General features: G+C 45.2%; 1 protein-coding gene across 2 annotated transcripts in view; it reads left to right on the forward strand.

The window, feature by feature from the left end:
- The first annotated feature begins 9675 nt into the window (after window positions 1-9675).
- LOC135421408 (synaptotagmin-like protein 2) overlaps window positions 9676-18375 on the forward strand; it is a 33822-nt gene continuing 25122 nt past the window's right edge. The window contains exon 1 of one of the 2 annotated variants that reach the window (XM_064669826.1): window positions 9676-9694. The gene's annotated coding sequence lies outside the window, so the exon portion shown is untranslated. Of the gene's footprint in view, window positions 9695-16067; window positions 16203-18375 lie in introns of those variants that run through there. The other variant, XM_064669825.1, reaches the window with a different exon arrangement.

The following is an 18375-nucleotide window of genomic DNA, read 5'->3' on the forward strand; positions in this document are numbered from 1 at the left end:
TAAGCCTTTAAATCCATCATTAGGTTGATTTTCAAATGCACAGTACAGTTTTCCTGCCTGTTGCACAATTGTGGTCTAAAAAAAATATTTATAAGCTTTTCTGCCTAAAAGTAAATTCATGAACTCACTGCTGTTTATAAACTTGGATACAGAGGCTGTTTATAAACTTGGATACAGAGAGTGAAAGACTGTAAAGGTACCAATAATACATACTCTTCTGAGGAGTGCACCATGGCTTGTCACCGCAAATTAGCTTGGACAGAAATACACCTAATCCTCTGTATCCAATTCCCAGAATCAGCACAGCTTGTTATCAAAAAGCACAATTCCATTTTCTGGTAAAGGGTCTGGACTGGTCTTTTTTTATTGTCCATTTTCTCACTCTGGAAAGAAGGGTCTTTTTCCTTTTAACCATTCAAAAGCCAGCGTTTCCTAGAGCAAACTCCCTGCCCAACAGGCTGTCCACTTTCTGGGTGGGGGAAAAAAAGGAAAAGCACTGAAATGAGATAGAGCAGAACATTGATTGCCAGGAGATCAGAGAGCTGCAGGCCAGGCATCAGCACTTCAGGCACTTTGCCCTGGCTGTGCTGGGAGAGCTGCTCAGAGAAGAGGGCTGGGAGATCTGGTGCAGAGTGTGTCTTGGGGCAGCTGTTAATGCCCATTTTAAATATACCCCCTGTGGGGCTGCAATGGCCAGGATGGATATTCTAACATTTTCCACATTTCTGAACTATTGCAGCTGAGGTAACTTGAACATTTTAGACTGATAAAAAATGTGGCAGTCAGTTAATTCAGCAGGATGTTGTTGAGAACATGCAGAATGCTAGACCTCTGCCATCTGAGCTGGCCTGTTTGACAGACACAGACGATGTAAGAAGCTTTTTTATCTTGTGTCACTTTAGGAAGCTGCTGCCTGCTGTAGTCAAAGGGATTTGTTTGTGTACAACACATTGCAATAGAACTGTAACACCTGTACCCACAGCAGTGTGTATTTAGTTACCAAGTCCCGTGTGAAATCACTGTGAATGTAAGCACCTGGATAAATTTGTGGATCTGGCTCAGGCCTTTTGTGTTGCTGGTAACACTCCTCTGGTCTTCCCTGCCTTATGTCCTGAGAAAAGCATGAAAAAACAGAGAAGCAGCTGCTCGTGATGCTTCCCCAGACCTCCTGGGGATGCTGGTGTAGCATCCATGTAACCTGGAATTGGGCTGCCTTGGATCGTGCTGGACCACGATGATGGAAGTATTGGAGGGAGTTTTGTCACAGAAGCAGAGCGATGGTTCTGCAGCAGCTGAGGTGTTATTACAAATGGTTTTAACCCTTTATGTGCAGGTGAGCTGAACACCACGAGTGCCCTGGCTGATGCAGGCTAAAGAATGACTTTCTAACAGAAAGTGCTACCATCAAAGAATCCATTTATGTGCCGTGGCTCAGGTGTGAAAACCAAAGCAAGCTCTCCACTGCATGATAAATCACAGTAAAATTGTTCTGGTTTTGTACCATTGCTGTTTCCTTGGATTTGCATTGGCTGCATCACTGTTTCCCTGCATATGATTAACTCTCCTTGTTATGTCTTCCCCCTCCCCCCCCTTTTTCTTTTTCATGTGGCTTCAGAATTGAAGCTAATCAAGCAAAAAAAAAAGAAAAGGAAAATTCACAGTGAGGATCTGGAGATTAAACTGTCTGTCAACCTTATCAGAGGGAAAGGTCTTTTTTCTAATCATTGTTTGCATTTTCATAGGTTAACAATTTTTGAAGCTGTTAAATGATATCGTTCCTTCAGTTTGGCAGCATTTGTTGTACTTGTCTACAATGAAAAATGCTTTCAGCTTAAGAGTGCATGGAACTGTATAATTTGTATGGTGCCTGCCTTAACAGGTATGATAATGTAATTTTAGGATTACTCTGCCAAATTAAAACCTGGCATAAAATTCATACAATTGGGCTGAACTCTAGACTTTCCAGCATCTCCTGCTGCCTCTGAAATGGAGGGTTCAGGTAGATTGATGTTAAAAGGATGTGTTTCATGCTTTCAAACACACCGGTTCATGCTGTCAAATGAATACCAGGTGATCTCATTCTTTATTTTAAAAAATAGCTGATTTTTAATTCTCACTGTTTCAAGGAAATGCTTGGACATAAGAGGCCTCAGTGCTGACCTCAGGTGCTCCCTACTCCATGTAAGGAGGAATTGCTGCAAACCTCTTTGCTTTTGGCATGTTCCAGTTTAGAAAAGTGACTACTGTGTGTCTGAGCATTGCTTTGCCTGCCCAGGTTTCACCTGGCTGTGAATCCTTTTCATTTTAACTCACGTAACTGGCGGAGGGAATTGAGAAGCTCTTTCTGTGTCCAGGCTCTGCAGCTCGGCTGCCCTCTGAAGGAACCTGAGTTTAGTGAGACTGTGTGGCCTTTTTCTTGGGGAGGCGGAATAATATTTGTATATGCCATTAATTATTAATTAATGGTTGTATAGCTCGTTTTGCCTCAGCTGCCCTTCTCCTGGCATGTGTGCCGTGGGGTCCCTGCTGGCAGCTGGAGCCTGGCTCTGCCCACTGACAGCCAGCTTCCCAGCACTGCTCCAGCACCAGCTCCTTGAGGGGGGATGTGATGGGGCATTTTCCTTGAGAAACTCTGGATTCCTGGAAGCTGAGCAGTGCCTTGGAAATGCTGCAGTTCGTTAAGGTGAGCAAGTTAATGTGAAGTGAACCAAGAGCAACTGCTTGCTTAGTGCCTTTCTTAATGAGACCTTTCCTTTTGATTCCCAGGGGCTTCCTACTGGGAGAAGGTTACTTGTTTACTTGGTTTTAATTCTCAGGAAAAATGATAAGATGCTTCCTTTCCTGCTTTGTTAATGATCTCATTAGAGTTGTCTTAATTGTTTTCATTACATTGAGTATGGCAGCACAATGATGTGATGAAGTTGTGGAGCAGAGGATCATCAATCCTGAATAAAAAAAACAGTGTGGAAGACCAGCTGAGATAAACCTAAGCATTTGTTTTGTCCTGCTTTTGATTTGCTTGTGGCAGGCAACCAAAGTTATTCATCAACTGACCCTGTAGCCTGGCAGCTTTGTTACATATTGCTGTTCAAATTTTTTTGGAAGCACTTGTTATCCTTCAGTGATCAAGTAGGCAGTGAGTTTGCAAAGTGGAGGGAAGTAATGGAAAATGAAACTGTCAGCAGCCTGTACATTGTGGGAGCAGCTGGGAAAGCAATCACTCAGATGACTTCATCTCAAAATCACATGAATCTTAATAGCGTGTGGGGTGTAACCTTTGAAGAACAACTGTCTAATTCAGTTGTACACAGCAATTTGCTTCAGACGGGCTAATAAAGGCAGTGGGGCGGCCCAGCCTGGCACAGTGACATCCCTGTCACGCCTTCCCTCATGGCAGCAGGGTTTTGCAGCTGTGCAAACACATCCCGTTGGTGGGGAACCCACTGATCCGTGGTCAGTGGCTGTGGCCCATTGCAGGCCAGCCTGTGCCCCCAGCCCAGCTCCCTCACGGGTGCCTACAGCCAGGCTGTGTCCTGCACATGTTCTGTGTGTGGCCATGTCCTTGCTCCTGGCTGGATTTCCCTGGGCCAGGCTGGCTGGTGCTGCAGAACCCCAGGCACCAAGCAGTGTCCCCCCACTGCATGAGGGCCCACGGCACAGGTACCCACAGTGCTGCCCACGGGCCCCTCTCATCAGCTGCCTCCCCTTGCCAAGCTGGGCTCCTCCTCACCTCTGCACCCACAGAGCACTTGCTGCAACAATTCTGGTTTGTAAACTGCCCTGTAATTCCCAGGCTCTCACAAGGAAAAAGAAAAAAGCCACAAGCTTGTATGGGCATCCCCCAAGAATCAGATTGCTTTGTAAAATTCTCAGAAGTGCAGTTGGGCTCTTTTTGATCTTTTTCTCCCCAGATATAGAGTACTGATTCTGTGCCAGAGATGATGTAAAACTCCTACTGGGTGGCCTTTGCTATAATGTTCAATAAGTGATATGTTCTTGGAGCCTGTATGAAATGCTGAAAAGCTTCCAATTCTATAAGCAGGCAGCCCCCAGAAAGAAAGAATGGCTTAAAACCTGGTTCAGGGACTTAATCTATCAGCACCACTGATGTGACTGGTATTGAATTAGCATGAGCTTTTCATTCTGCTTCTGCCCCTTTTCATTCTGCAGGTTAACGTCATGTATCCAGCTGGGACTGTTCTGTTGGCATCTGTCACGGTCACTGTCTGCATCTCTTCAAAAAGCTGTTTTCAGTTCACTGTGATTTTAGGAGGCAGGTCACCCCCCACTTGAGAACTGACCTGAAGCAGACCAGAGTGGTTGTATGTTGCTAACAGTAATTACATGCAATTAAAATGTCTTCCTGGGACAGCAAGACCCTGACCTTCAAATGATCATTTACAGCCTTGGTTTGAGTCGTGTGGCGTCAGTGAGATGGTGCAGCATTGGAGTCAGCCGTGTGCACCCTAAAATAGCAAAAACCTGAAAGGAAGTCAATGACATACGTAATTTTTATTTTTTAAAAAGTATGGCCCTACTGAAGCACACAGTGACCTTGAATATGTCACCATACGGCTTTAAAAAGGATGAAAAACTATTAGCAGTTTCTTGCAGTTTGGACTTTAAAGCCAACCAGGACAATGCCTCTTCCTGATTTTTCTACTTCAACATTGTATTACTACTAATAATAGTAATAGAGTTGACAATTAGTTGCTGATTTCTAGAAAGACATTTATTTGAATAATATAATCTCTCTTGCAGGTCAAATGCCATTCATAGGGTGCTTGCATTTTTGCAAATGTTTCCTTTTTTAAAACATGAACTGAACGAAGGGATAAACAAATGATGTGGGAGTTCATCACAAGGGCTGGCTCTTGATGATTAAAAAGGACTTTTTTAGTTGTGCTTGAGCACAACTACATGTGACATTTTTTATATATCTTATATGTGTTATCCCTTGTGTAGCAGCTTAATTTGCACTTCCAAAGAACATCAGCAAATCTTTCCTGTTTCCTTAGAAAATGTTATTTTTGTCATCCCATTCCTGTAAGCAAACTCATTTCGTGCAGTAGTCCCTCAGGTCAAATACACCAAAAGCAATACCTCCTCTAAGCAAATATCAGCATAATGCATTTAGGCATTTTTTTCATATTTTAATAATATAAAATTCTGGCAGAGTTCTGATTTATTCCATGCATGTTAAGTAAACAGCCTATTTTGATACCCTTTTTTGCAATACAAAAGCTTTGCTTACATTAGTGACTTAAAACCTCCTCGGACCCTTTTGAGATGGAAATACACTCAGGGAAATGTTTCAGCCTTGCTTGGATTGATGGAGCAATGGAGGAAAGTAAAGGATGCCTGTTTCATTGTATGGGGGCAGGAAAAAAGTTCTGATATTTCATAATGAGAAATCATCCTCAAAAGAATGCCCCTTTTTCCTTTTTAAAGAGTTATTCTTAAGAATTCTCCTTTCTGCTCTGACTGCTTCTTGAGACACTAGATACCAAATGCATTTTGCCCTTTAAAATTATGGTTAAAAGCAGTTTTGAAACCCATTTGAGCAGAGTTCTCACACTAATGCCTGGCAGTTCAGTGGGACTTCTCTCAAGACAGATGTTTACTTAACAGTACTTCAAAACTAACTGGGAAAATGTGGGCTTTTAGTTAAAAATGAGTATGTCATTAAGGGTCTGATGCAAAGCCTGGGAGAATCCATAAAAATGTCCTAAGAGACAGACAAGATGAGATAGGTTATGTTAAATATGCATGTTATAGGGTGCAGAAAAAGAAATTGCAGAGCTGACTGTGTGCAGTGATGGTTGTGACAAGGAGTCTTGTGGACCTGAAATGTTTGTGTGCTTTTGCCTCTGTGTTACCTTTCCTTGTGTGGTACTGTGCAGCAGTGTAGCCTTTACTTAGGACATCCTGTCAGAACCAGAGAGAAATCCAGTTCTAAAATGTGATTTGCACTGCAAGAGGGGCAGCAAATTCACTCATATTTGAAAGAATGCGAGAGAAGATTTATTGTTTGCTTGTTTCTAAAGGCATGCCAGGATATGTTCCCAACAGGAGAGAACTTTGTATTATTTCCTCTTACAACACAGTACATTTTTAAAGCCAGTTAGCAGCAAACGTATCTCTGAGGGCTTCCTGCTGATGAGAAGGGAGCATGCAGGGCATCCAGAGGGCAGGGAGGGGAGAGTGCAGGAGGGATATCAGGCAGTGTCACTTAACCATCAACGACACATTTCTGTCTGAAAATGGTAAACCTTTGCTAATTGTCTCTCTTTGAGAAGTTACCTTCTGCTTTATGTTGTCTTCTGCTATAAGCTGGGTTACTGCATTTCTTGGAAGACGGAGAACAGATTTCTCAGGGTGCTTTTTGCTATAGGCACCATATGTCTGGCTTAAATACTCAGTTCAGCAGAGCAAACCTGAAGCAACAGTGGTGGTAAGAGCAGCTGTGTGATAATTCCTTTTCTGTGCTGGTTTCACTCTGTTGTAGCACTAACCTAGACACATATGGCCAGAAATAAATGTATTGCAACCAGAGCAGTATGTATATCAGTATACAATCCATGCTGGTGTATCTCATGCACATGTAAACTCTCCCCTGTTTCCTTTACAAACACTGATCAATACCAGTCTTGACATATGGCTGGAGGTCTCGGGGTTGTTGGTCTGTTTTCCAGAAGGATTTTCCTTGTGCTTGCCTGGATTTGGATGGTTACTTGGCTTTCTGGCCACTGGAATGAAATAAGCCTTAAAATCCACCAGTGGTCTCAAAGGAGTCTGGTTTGAGATCAGACTTTGTTTACCTCTTTTTAAAGTGGGAATCCCTGGCCATGTGGTCTCAGTTCTGTATGCAGTCGATGGAAGATGAATGGAAGGAGGAGGTTCCCTGCATTGTAGGATGGGGATATTCATCTCTACAGGTGCCTGTGTTCCTGCATTTCTACAGGGAAACCTCACCTCTAGTAACCAGCTCTTCTCCTGAGAGGAGTCTGGACCTTACTCCAGTACCTGGTGCAGACTCAAGCCCCTCCAGTTGCTCGAGCCATGGGTGGCTGTGTGCACTTTGCCATCCCACTCTGTCACTGGTAGCTGGGATGAATGTGGCCTTTAAAACCCGTTGGCTTTGCTGTAAGCAATTAGTAACATCTTTCCCATGACTTGGGACACATGATTTGTAAGCCTCTTGGAAAGTTCCCTGAAACATGAGCCAATTTCTCTTTTAAAACTGTTATTACATTAAAAGAAAAAATCATCTTGCAGTGCCGAGCAAGATGGTATCAAAAATCTTTCATAGTTCTCGCTGCCAACCAATACAGATTTATACCTTACAGGGAAAGGACACAGAGCCTCAGTTTTCGATTAAAACAGCTCAGCTTTTCATCAGTAAAAATTGAGGTCCACAGTGCCAAATAAAATAAGGCCAGGCTCTTAGCTGGTTTAAACTGGATGAGCTCCATGTAGCATCGCTTGACCTGCACTGAATTTTGCTTGCTGAATTTTGGCTGTTACATGACTTTCCTTCTCTAACCAAGTAAGACATTCAGCAGGATTGCAAGGGATGTGTCTAAAGAGACACAGTGCTGTTCTCTATCTGTGCAGTCCTAGATTACTAGGTCCTGCAGATCCAAGCAGGATCCTGCTCATACACAGATTTGTCAGCGGGGTTTCTTTTCTCCTTTGGAGTCTGCATTTATGTTTATGGCTTGCTGGTGGAGCATTTGTCCTAGTGGACCAGGAGTTTTCTGGTTTTTTTTATTCTGGCAAGCTGTAAACTAAAATTTCAATGCTCAGTAAGCAAAACTGAGATGCAGTTTGTTCTCAGTACAATATTTTTGCGATAAGACAGTGGGAATAAATGGCATCTCCAAAGCACCGTGTTCTTCCTTTGGTGCTTCCAGTAATTTTAGCTGGGGAGAAAAGTTACAGAGACCCAGTGGGGTTGCAAAAATTTGAATGAAAGCCCCCAATGAAATAGTTACTGCTTCCATATTTAGTTCCTCTAACAGAGCTGAATTGTGAAGAAACTCCAAGAGCATTAATCACACTATACTTTTCAGCTATCTTTTGGCAGCCTTTTGAAAGTCACAGCTAAAAATACTGAAAACATTCTAGGCTTAATGGGATGTGAGTTAAGGAAAAGGATAGCATGGAAAGAAAAAAGCCTGAGAGCTGTGCTATGGCTGTACTTATGGAGGTCTCAACGCAGGCAAGATAACAAAGGGACTGTTCATCCAAGCTAAAGGTGCATCTCATCTTTAGAGGAGTCATACATTGCACTCTGAAAAGTTATATAGGTTTAGAGGGACTTTTGTCCATGATGGGAATATGAATGAAGAAATACTTTTGTGGTGGGTTGATCTTGGCTGAATGCCAGGTGCCCACCAAACTGCTCTATCACTGCCTTCCTCAGCAGGACAGGATGGAGTGGAGGAAAATAAGATGGAAAAAACCACCATGGGTCAAGATAAAAGCAGCTTAGTAAAGCAAAAGCTGCACATGGAAGCAAAGGAAAACAAAATATTTATTTTGTACTTCCCATCAGCAAGCAATGCCCAACCACTTCCCAGGAAGCAGGGCTTCAGTACACATAGCAGTTGCTCTGGAAGAGAAAAGTCATAATAACAGATGACATAGGGTCAGGCAGCAATCAGCATCTCTCTGACTCAAAACACCTCCCGGTACTTTAAGCTTAATAGCCCAAACCTTAGATTTGAAACAGGAGTTCATTTTAGGATACAAACCATGAAAGCCTACATAGAAATCAGCAAGTAAATCCATTTTTTCCCACCTCTGCCTACTATTTCAATGTTTTACATGGCTTCTGCCAGTTGTTCTCCTGAAGTTACTAAAAGACTGAAAGTTGAGAAAAGCATGGGAGGCACTGGCTGTGGTAATAAAAGGCACTTCTTTACTGATTTGACAGGCTGTTGTAAAGTTGTCCCCATGTGACTGTATTTACTCATTTCCAAGTCACATTTTTCTCTAGCATTGAAAAGGATCGAAGCAAACCCCACACTAAGCTGTTCCTGCCTCCGCTTGATGGAGAGGCATTGGCTGTCCAAGCACCCAGAAATTCAAACTTTTAGTGACATGCAAGTGTGACTAGTTTTGCTTCAGCCTTTTCTGTTGTAGGAGATGAAAATGGGGGGAGATGCAGGGGAGAGGGATGCATTTTGTTTCAGTGGGAGACTGGAAGATGGGGCGGCTGCGGGGCTGTAGCGAGCCCCAGGGCTGCCTCGGGCCGAGTGCTGGGGCTGAGGCGGCCTTGCTGCTTACTCCTATTCTAACAACTTACACCTCTTAACACCTTACACTTTGGCTTGCCGAGGTGGGTCCTGCCCCGGCTGAACCAAGGGTGGCAGTAGTTACTTTGTCTTTACAACACAAAATATAAAATAAGGACAAACAACATCCCGAAAGACTGAAAGTATCCCCAATATCCCCAACCCAGACTGTCCCCAAACCAAAACTGCGCCCCGCTCGCCCTGCTCCTTCACCGGGCCGGGTTTTCCGCGGTGCTGCCGGGCGGGGCAGACACGCCCCGCTCCCCCCCCATCCCGGGATAACTCCGCTCCCGCCCCATCCCGGGATAACCCCGCCCCTGTCCGGGATAACCCCGCCCCCTTCCCGGGATAGCCCCGCCCCGGGATAACCCGCCCCGCGCCGCCGAGGGCAGGTAAGGGGCGTCGGGGCTCCGCTGTCCCGGGCACGGTCCCGGTGTCCGTGGGGGTGGGAGCGCAGTCCCTGGGCCGGGCTCGGCAGCGGCTGTGAGGGCTCGGGGTCCGTGCCCGTGTCCCGGGCTCAGCCGCCGGACGGGACGCCCCGGCACCGCTGCCCGCCGGACCTCCGGGCGGGAGCGGAGGTGCCGCTGCCCTCGCTGCCTGCGGGGCCGCTGGCAGAGCCGGCAGCCCTGGACCAGCCGTGCCCTGGGTCCCCGCGGTTCCCGGGGCGGTCCGGAGCAGGGCAGGGCAGGGTCTGCCTTCGGGGGGACCGTGCGCGCCTGGCCCGGCAGCGGGGGGGAGTGTGGGGCTGGACGGCGGGCAGGGGCAGGACACGGGGCAGGACACGGGGCAGGACACTGGGCAGCCCTCGTCGCAGCCCTCTTCGCCTCGATGGCCGTGGCGGGAGCGGCAGCGCCGGTGGGGACCGCGGGTGCGGGTGCTCTGAGCTCCGCGGCACCGCTCGGGGCGAGGGGAGCGTCTGAGGGCAGGCAGGGTCAGGCAGGGTCAGGCGGGGATGGCACCGAAGCACCTCCCATGGCCCTTCGGGTGACGGCTCCGGGCTGGTCCCACACGACAGGCCGGCAGGGCATCACACCTGCGGGGCTGGACAGAACGTGGGGCTGTTACTTAAATAAAAGTGTATTTTGTCTTGCGTTGATGAATTGTGTTGTCAGGGCTTCTTGCAATTAGAGAGTGGTTTTGTGCCGTCTCTTAAAATTAAGTTTGTGAGAGAGCTGCTGGTTTTCAGAGGAGAGATCATAGAATGTTTTGGGTTGGAAGTGATCTTAAAGACCATCTCATTCCACTCCCCAGCTATGGGCAGGTACACCTTCCACCAGACCAGGTTGCTCAAAGCCCCATCCAACCTGGCCTTGAACATTTCCAGGGATGGGGCATCCTCAAGTTTCTCCATAGAGAAAACTTGACATTGAAAAGTCTTTAAAAAAGGAAAATTCTACAAAATAGGGGGTACTTCTGATGCTTATATTGTACTTTTTGTTATTGCTTTCCCACTTTGTATTCTAAACTGCCTGTGAAGACCTGGAACATCATGTGTCACTTTCCTGTGACTTCTGCTGTTTTGTCTGTATTTTCATAGTCTCTCCCTTCCATCCTGGTTTTATTTACTTCCTTATTCATGCTTCATTATTGTAAATATTTGGCATGGCAACAAAAGCAGGATTTATTAATTTCTACTCCCTTTGCAGCCAGCTCTCCAGTGGGATCAATGCCGTTGTATAAGCCATGGTAACCTATGGCCACTGCTGTTTGGTTTACTGTGTCTTATTTTGTATTTGTTTGGCAGTGAATCATTTTTATATAAAATAGCTTGCAATGGAGCTTATTCTCACCAGTGATGTTATAGACCATTCTGGGCCCCCTGAGCCTCTCCCCCCAGGGTATGGTCAGAAGGGTGGAGATCTACCAACCCACCCCAGTGAAACTTGTGTGAGGGTGTCAGCAGGCAGGGATCAGTTGGTTCTGAGGGCTGAACCCATCTCCTCTACCTCCCTCCCCATTCCACCTTTGGCAGAATATCTGAGAAACTCCACGTGGTGACCCAAGTTTCTGCTCTCCTGCACAATTCTGTAATTGAAGTGCAAACTTGTTTTTTCCCCCTGAACTCATAAATCGTGTCCCTTTAATGGGCCTCCATCCCTGGGAAAGAGGCAGCCCTTGCCACAGTATGGCACAACATGGACAAAGTGTTCATTGTACGTCAGGCTCACTTTGATTGCATTTAAATCAATATTGTTATCTGCATTCAGAGATGTAGCGGGGGAGAAAAACAAAACAATAATAAATGTTTGCAACAAAGTTGAAAGAAGTACAAGGCTGCCCTGGGGTGTCAACCGGAGGCAGAGCCTGAGAGAAATAAGGGTCTGTTAGTGACTGGAATCAAAAGAAAGTTACTTTTTGCAAGTTAAACCTAATGGTCCAGTTCATCTTGGAGGGACAAAACAGATGGGATTAGGACAGCAGTTCAGTGAAACTCACCCACAGAGAACTGCTGGGAACTGCTCTGGGTGTCTGCTGGGATGAGTCTCCATCGCTCCAGCGAGTTCAGCCCAAGCTGTTGCCTTCTCACAGACCTGAAGCTATCTGGCCTGAACGTAGCACCACAAAACAGGGTCAGCAATGTGGGCAGGCATCTTACCCTCTGCAGTATAATGTGCGTTTTACACGACAGCACCATCATACAGTTGTGTCTGGGCAGAATTGTAGTTGTCACTGCTCATATAAAAGCTCCAAATCTCATTTGGCTTGAGCACCTAGAAATAAAACTGCATTGTTCAACAGTTCAGGTGATCTTGTTATTCTTATCCAAAACGTCTGTTTTTCCCCACCTCCCTGCAAGATTTGCTAAGTATTCATGGAGCTGCACAGATGGAAGAAACACCTTGTCTGCACAAGAAAGTGGTACCAGATGATCATCTGATACTGATTTTATTTTTAGTCATTTAATTAAATTGGTGCAAGCTGTGTTTGGACTTCTCACTTGAGTTTGCCTAAACTTTTATTTTAGGCTAAACTAAATGACAGGCCATGTCCACATGCAGATTTGTGGTAGTTTAGGCATATCTGTTTATAGCTGTGCCTCTAGCTAATTAGTCTCTTGCAACTTTTTCCTGTAGGAAAAAGCTAATATAGGAGCTGTGGCTTTGTTGAAATCAGTGTGGCATCTGATTTATTTAATGATTAATTTCCTTGTGAATTGAGGCTGCCCATCTCTGATAGTATTAGCCTCCTCATGACTGTGGGTGTTGTACATCACCCTTCGATGGATAGACTTAAATACAGAATCCTTCACCTAACTCTGAGCACTGCAGGGGACAGACAGTGCAGTGGAAGCAGGTGCTTTTTTTCTTCTTGTAGTAATAAGTGCTTCCAGGACCCCTTGTCCCACTGAAGTCATCCAGCTCCTAGAGCATGTACATGGCTCCAATAAGTGAGTTAATGACTGAGTCTGTGTTTGCACTGAAAAGTTGCATTATTCCTGGAAGGAAAGTGACCATGTAAAAAATATTCCCATATATGACTTTATTTTCTCATAGAACAAGATCTGACAGCAGGTGATGTTGCAGCTTCAGCAATGGGCTTACTCTCCCTAGAGCTTCCTTTCACTGTATGTCAGGGTGACAAAGTAAAACAGCTTTATTTAAAAATTTAGTGTAGCGCATTTCTGTAGTCGAACCAGGTATAGCACAGACCTGTCCAGGCCTCAGCACATGCTTGGGAATTAGAAGAGAAGAAGGTGTGGATCCCAAATCAGCATGGACTTGAGCAGCATTTTTCTCCCCTTTCATAATGTGGGGAGTGACCCTAACCTCTGGACATAGCCCCTCTGTGTTTTGGCATCACAAACTAGAAACTACAGATCAGGAGATTACTTCTTAGAATGTTGTATCCAAAACTCCTTTTCCAACATGTTGGAGGGAATTATACCTTCCAAATATTTTAAGCAATAATGAGATGCACCCTACTGTTTTGCAGTTACCTTCATTCCAGTTTTGAGTTATTTCAGAATCATCCAGGCGTGGCTGAGGCTTAAAAATAATCACTCACCAGAAGGAAGGATCCCTCAGTATGCAAAGTTTCCTAAACAAACAGTGCTGGTTTCCCTCGGGATTTATCACCACTCTCTGCCTCATGCCATGGAGCTCAGCAGGAACGGGAGTACAAAGGAATCGGGCCCCACATATTTTTAACTTCCCCACCATGTTACAAAATGAGGGGGTTTTGGTGTTGGTTTTATTTAAATAAAATGACTTCTGATTCTGAGGGCTCCCGACCAGCTCCTCATGGCTGGGTAGGTGTTGCAAGCTCACGATTGCTGGGGCATAACAATCAGGGTCAGGAAAGCAATTAATGCCATGTCACAACTGCAGGCAAACATAGAGAAATTACGTTTGGAAGGAAGCAAAGTTGAGGTCAGCAGATATTTTTTTGGGTTAAAAATAAAAGCCAGAACTTATCATGGGTGATTGCTTTTTTCTTCATCTTCCAGTCCTGCAGTTTCTTTGTTTGAACTCAGCCAGAACTTATTGTCCATCTCCCCTTTTTCATATTGAAAATATCTGGGTTCTGAGGATCAGTGAGTGACAAAGGGGGACAGGGAGATGATTAGTCTAAATATGTAACCTTCACCTGCAGTGGTCTAGCTCTAAGCTGCTAATTGCTCAATTTTAGATGCCATGTATTTATTTATTGTTGCCTTTTCAAGCATAAGAGCTGAGAAGATGCTTTTAGGAGTACCCTTTGTACCACGTGGTGTCTAGAAACTGCTAGTGGGACAGCTGAGTTCCTTAAAGCTGATATAAGGTGCCAGTTCTCCCTTGGCTGAGCAGGAAGCCTGGACACCAGGATATTTCTCAGATGGAAATGTCAGCGCAGCAGACACGCAGCACAACGTGCATGAGGAGCCCTAAACTGGCTCACAGCCAAGCTGTGGGGATGAAGGCTTGTTACAAACTAATAAATAGGGAATGCGAATTCTTGTAAAACTTGTTTTCTTGAGGATGTAAGTGCAGATTTAGAGCAAACCTCAGCACAAGCCCCTGCCCCCGATCCCAAAGCAAAGTGCATTTCGTGAAGGCGTGGGAGCATTTCCCTCTCTCCTCCAAAGCTCCCTGAGTAACACCTGGAATGAGCAGAGTGGGTATGGCAAGGTGACAGAGAGAGCAAAGTCTCTGAAATACTGGCATCCTCTCTTGCAGCTGGGAAAGGGCCATCCTTGTTTGCTGGAATCTTAGGGGATTTCTCAGTTCATGGGATATTAAGGGATTTCTCAGTGTCCCGGGTGGCTGTGCTTGTTTATTTGGGTTCTGGTAATCTGCAGAATTACAACGAACTACATCCTGCAAGCTCTGCAAATAATTCCCACCTATGAAATAAACAGAAGTCTCAAATATTTAAACTATAGCATTGGATTATCAGTTTATGACCAGTAAAAGGACTGGTTGCCCTTAAGGAGTCTGAGTCACACTTCTTTGATGGTTTTTTTCATTTTGGCGATGCTGGCTCTAGGAAATAATGATTAAGACTGAGAAGCTCAGTCTTTTGTTTACCCTAGGTGGTAACCATAGGATGGTTCATTTAATTAAAAATGGCTAAAAGGAAGTAAATTGTGTGTAAAGCAAATTCCATCCATGCAGTTCCTTGCTGGAAGGAGATGAGTAGAGTTCAGTGGAGATAATTATTCATGTAGTGCTTACATTGCATTGGGTAGAAATGCACAGGGGAGAAAAAATCCTTATGCATCCTTTTTTACAAAAGGAAATTGAAGCCTTAACTGAACCCTCTGTAGTATTGTGGGTCTCAGACCTTCTTCAGAAGCAGTGGAATTTCTGAGGCTGAGTGCAAATAAGCAAAGTTCACCCGCTTCTGATGTGGTCAGTGGAGCATTTCCTCAGTTATGCATTCCCCACGTGCACTGAATACAGGAGTTTGCTTGTTTTTTTGGCTTAGCATTGTACTGTTGTTCTAAAATATCTTCTGCTGGCTGCTCTCAAGGGGCTGGGCTAGAGACCTGCTTGCTTTGATAAATTCCTGCAATTCCTCCGCACCTACGAACATCTCAGGGTCATTCCTGATCAATGGACATCCTTCACTAAAGCTGCCCAGGGGGAGGGGGAGGGAAAAGATCTTAATAAAACAGCAGAGATTCTCTATCATGTTGGATATTATTGGAAAGTGTAATGTGAGAGAATGACTGAATCTGCAAGAAACCACCCGGGGCTGTGCTCACGATGAACTGAGCAGTATTTTTTTGTTCTGGGATGCACAGCAGAGGGGAGAGCCATCACTAGGGTCAGACCTGCTGTCTTCTAACTGCCTCTTGGGCCTGCCAAAGCTGGCCTCAGTGGTGGTTATTGGCAGGCACCTGCTGCTCATCAGCAGGTCTGAGGTGGGAATGGCACATTGTGTCACGTGCAGCCCTCACTGAATAGAGAAAAGTCTGTATTAAGTCTATGAGTAGTTGAGCTTGAGTAATTCTGGCATTTGTGCCTGGCATTGCCAGAATTTGGCCTTGACATTCTCTGTGTGATGGTAACAGATGCGTTTATATGTGGACTGCTCTGGGAGACCACAATTGCCTGCTTTGTTTGAGGTTATTCTTTATCTTATCAGCTGTCTCTCATGTGAAGGCCATTTCTATATGACTTAGCTGCTTAGGAGGTTTTTGTGTAGGAACAGTAGACCTCTTTCCCTCATTTGTCTGGGAAAGTCAGAAAAAGTATCATTGCACTCTGTGCAGCCACAGCATTTTTTGTGGAATAACTTTTCAGAAAATAATTATATTAAATATATTCTCTGTTCTCATAGCTCACAGCTGCTCTTGGTCTGTGAAGGACTAGACAGTCCAGAGTTGCAAGTGGCATATTGCAAATAATGAGAAAGTAATGCACCTCAGAAGAGCTCTCGTGATGCTTCACTTTGGAATGGCTAAACAAAAGACAGGTATTTTATATATTTATTTCATTACAGTGAGAGGGGAGATGTGAGCACAGAGAGGGAGAAGGAGGGTTAGTGGTGTGAGTGCAGCCACAGGCAGAACAGACCTGGGTAGAGGTGTCTGCTGCTCAGCCCTGTGCCTTTTCAGTAGGACAGCCCTTGGTGCCTTAGGAGCACTTTCATACTTTCTGGCAATTTCATACTTTAAGAGCCATGTTTATAGGCTTGTGCAATGCCTCTCCTATCTGTATTTTTGCACCTCGAGGGCTTGTCCAAATGTAAAAGGGAGCACTTACATCAGTCGAGGTGCCACAGGAGATTTTGTGCTGGTTTTCAGCCCATCCTTCCCAAAGAGAAAGACCATCCAGAAGTTTGCTTTTTATTTCTTCTCTGCTGGGAAAGGACATGCATTAAATGTCGTAGTATTGTGCCTGTGAGCATTATAGTGGCTATCAGTGTTTTGCCTGTAAAGTAATTATGGCAATGCCTCTGCATATTTCACTGACTGCAGAAGAAACCAGATGGGGGGGAAGAGTGGGGCTGGACCTTCCAGCATGAGACAGAGAGAGGTACAAGGCTGATTACAGACTCTACAGGTATAGCAGTTTGGTATGAAATCCTTCTGGTCCTGTTAACTACAGCATATACTGGGAACTGCATTATGACTGTGGGTGCCAGGACCACATCCATCATTCTTAGTACAATGCTGCTTTTGGTTTTGACTTGCCCTACAAGAGCTGTCTTGACTAATGAGAGTGTTGGGAAGTGTCCACACATTGTAAAGCTAAAGGAGGTTATTTCCTTACATTGTGGCATGATATGTGATAAAGAAGTATGGACAGAGGCAAGCAGCCTTTCCAGCTTGCTGCTATTTTCATCTGGCTATGAATAGCCTTGAGATCAGTATTATCTGTTCTAGGCTTTGTCATGTTTTGGGTTGGGAGGTTTTCATATCTTTATTACATGGACCTATGTGCAGCTCCAGGTCTCAAAGGGTAAGGTGGGTCTTGATGGTCCTATGCTCATCTAGGGGTTGAAATTGGGGTGTTAAATACTGGGTCCTGACTACCACATTGGTAGGCTACAGTTCCTAAATTCATCCTCTTCCTTTATGTGCAACACAGTGTCTAATCAATGAAAGCTGCTTGGCCCATGGTGTGTATTATTAATCTGTGCACATCCCAGTGCTGAAGAAGTGCTGAAGATGTGCAGAATTTTGAAGGAAAGGTACACACTGAGAAAACAGGACTGGGGCTTTGAGGATACTTCAGATGCTTGGGCTCTGTGTTTGACAAGCTGCACAGCAGCATAACACACCATTATGGATCTTCTCTGGTGGCTGGAGCATTGTCTTCTTACTGGGGAGGTGGCCACAAGAAATCAAAAGCTATCACAGTAAGAGATGCAGCCAGTTATGCCACATGATGGGTCCTGCTGTTGCTTGCCTCCACACCCCCTCCACACCCAGCATTTGTCAACGCGGCTGAGTGTGCGAGTCAGTCTTTGTGATGTTCTCTTCCCTAGAAAAGCAGTTAGAGGAAAGACAGTCCTTTGGACATCCAGTGTGCTCCTTTGCTCAGATTTATGGTCTTTCTTGTAGCCCTGAATATCCGTTTTGCCCATCTGCTTTGCCATGACAGTGGCAGGACCCAGCAGGGCTGCTCCCCTGCACAGGGGTGTCGTGGTGGTGCAGCCTCTGAGGGTAGCCTGAGTTTGCTTTGCATGTTGTGCTGCAGGCTTTGGGCAGATGCTGCTAATCCAGACACAAACAATTCACTCTTTCATGACTCTCCATTTTGTTCCTCTTGCCAGAGAGTAATCCTGACCTGGGAGGGATCTCCCACTGGTGGGAGGGAGGGAGAGTGCAACTTTCTTTTTGCTTGTCACAGTTTGTCCAAAACCAGTTTACATCAGTGGGCTAAAAAAAGGGCTTCCACTGAAGAGGTCCCACTCTACTGTAAAATCTGCCTCAGCACTGCACAGTGACTCCCATTATTGCCCTACAAACCTGCAAGGCTTTTGTATTTCCCTTCCCTGCAGTTTGCAGAGGTGGTGGGATGAGGGCTGGGCAGAACAAAAAGGCTCTCTACAAAGAGATGGCCTTTATCCCTAAGAAGTAACCTTTATTTTTAATTGACTACCATACTGATGAATAAATATGAGTCTTCACTGCAAATGT

Source organism: Pseudopipra pipra, chromosome 13 (genome assembly GCF_036250125.1).
Source record: "Pseudopipra pipra isolate bDixPip1 chromosome 13, bDixPip1.hap1, whole genome shotgun sequence".
Taxonomy (NCBI): Eukaryota; Metazoa; Chordata; class Aves; order Passeriformes; family Pipridae; genus Pseudopipra; species Pseudopipra pipra.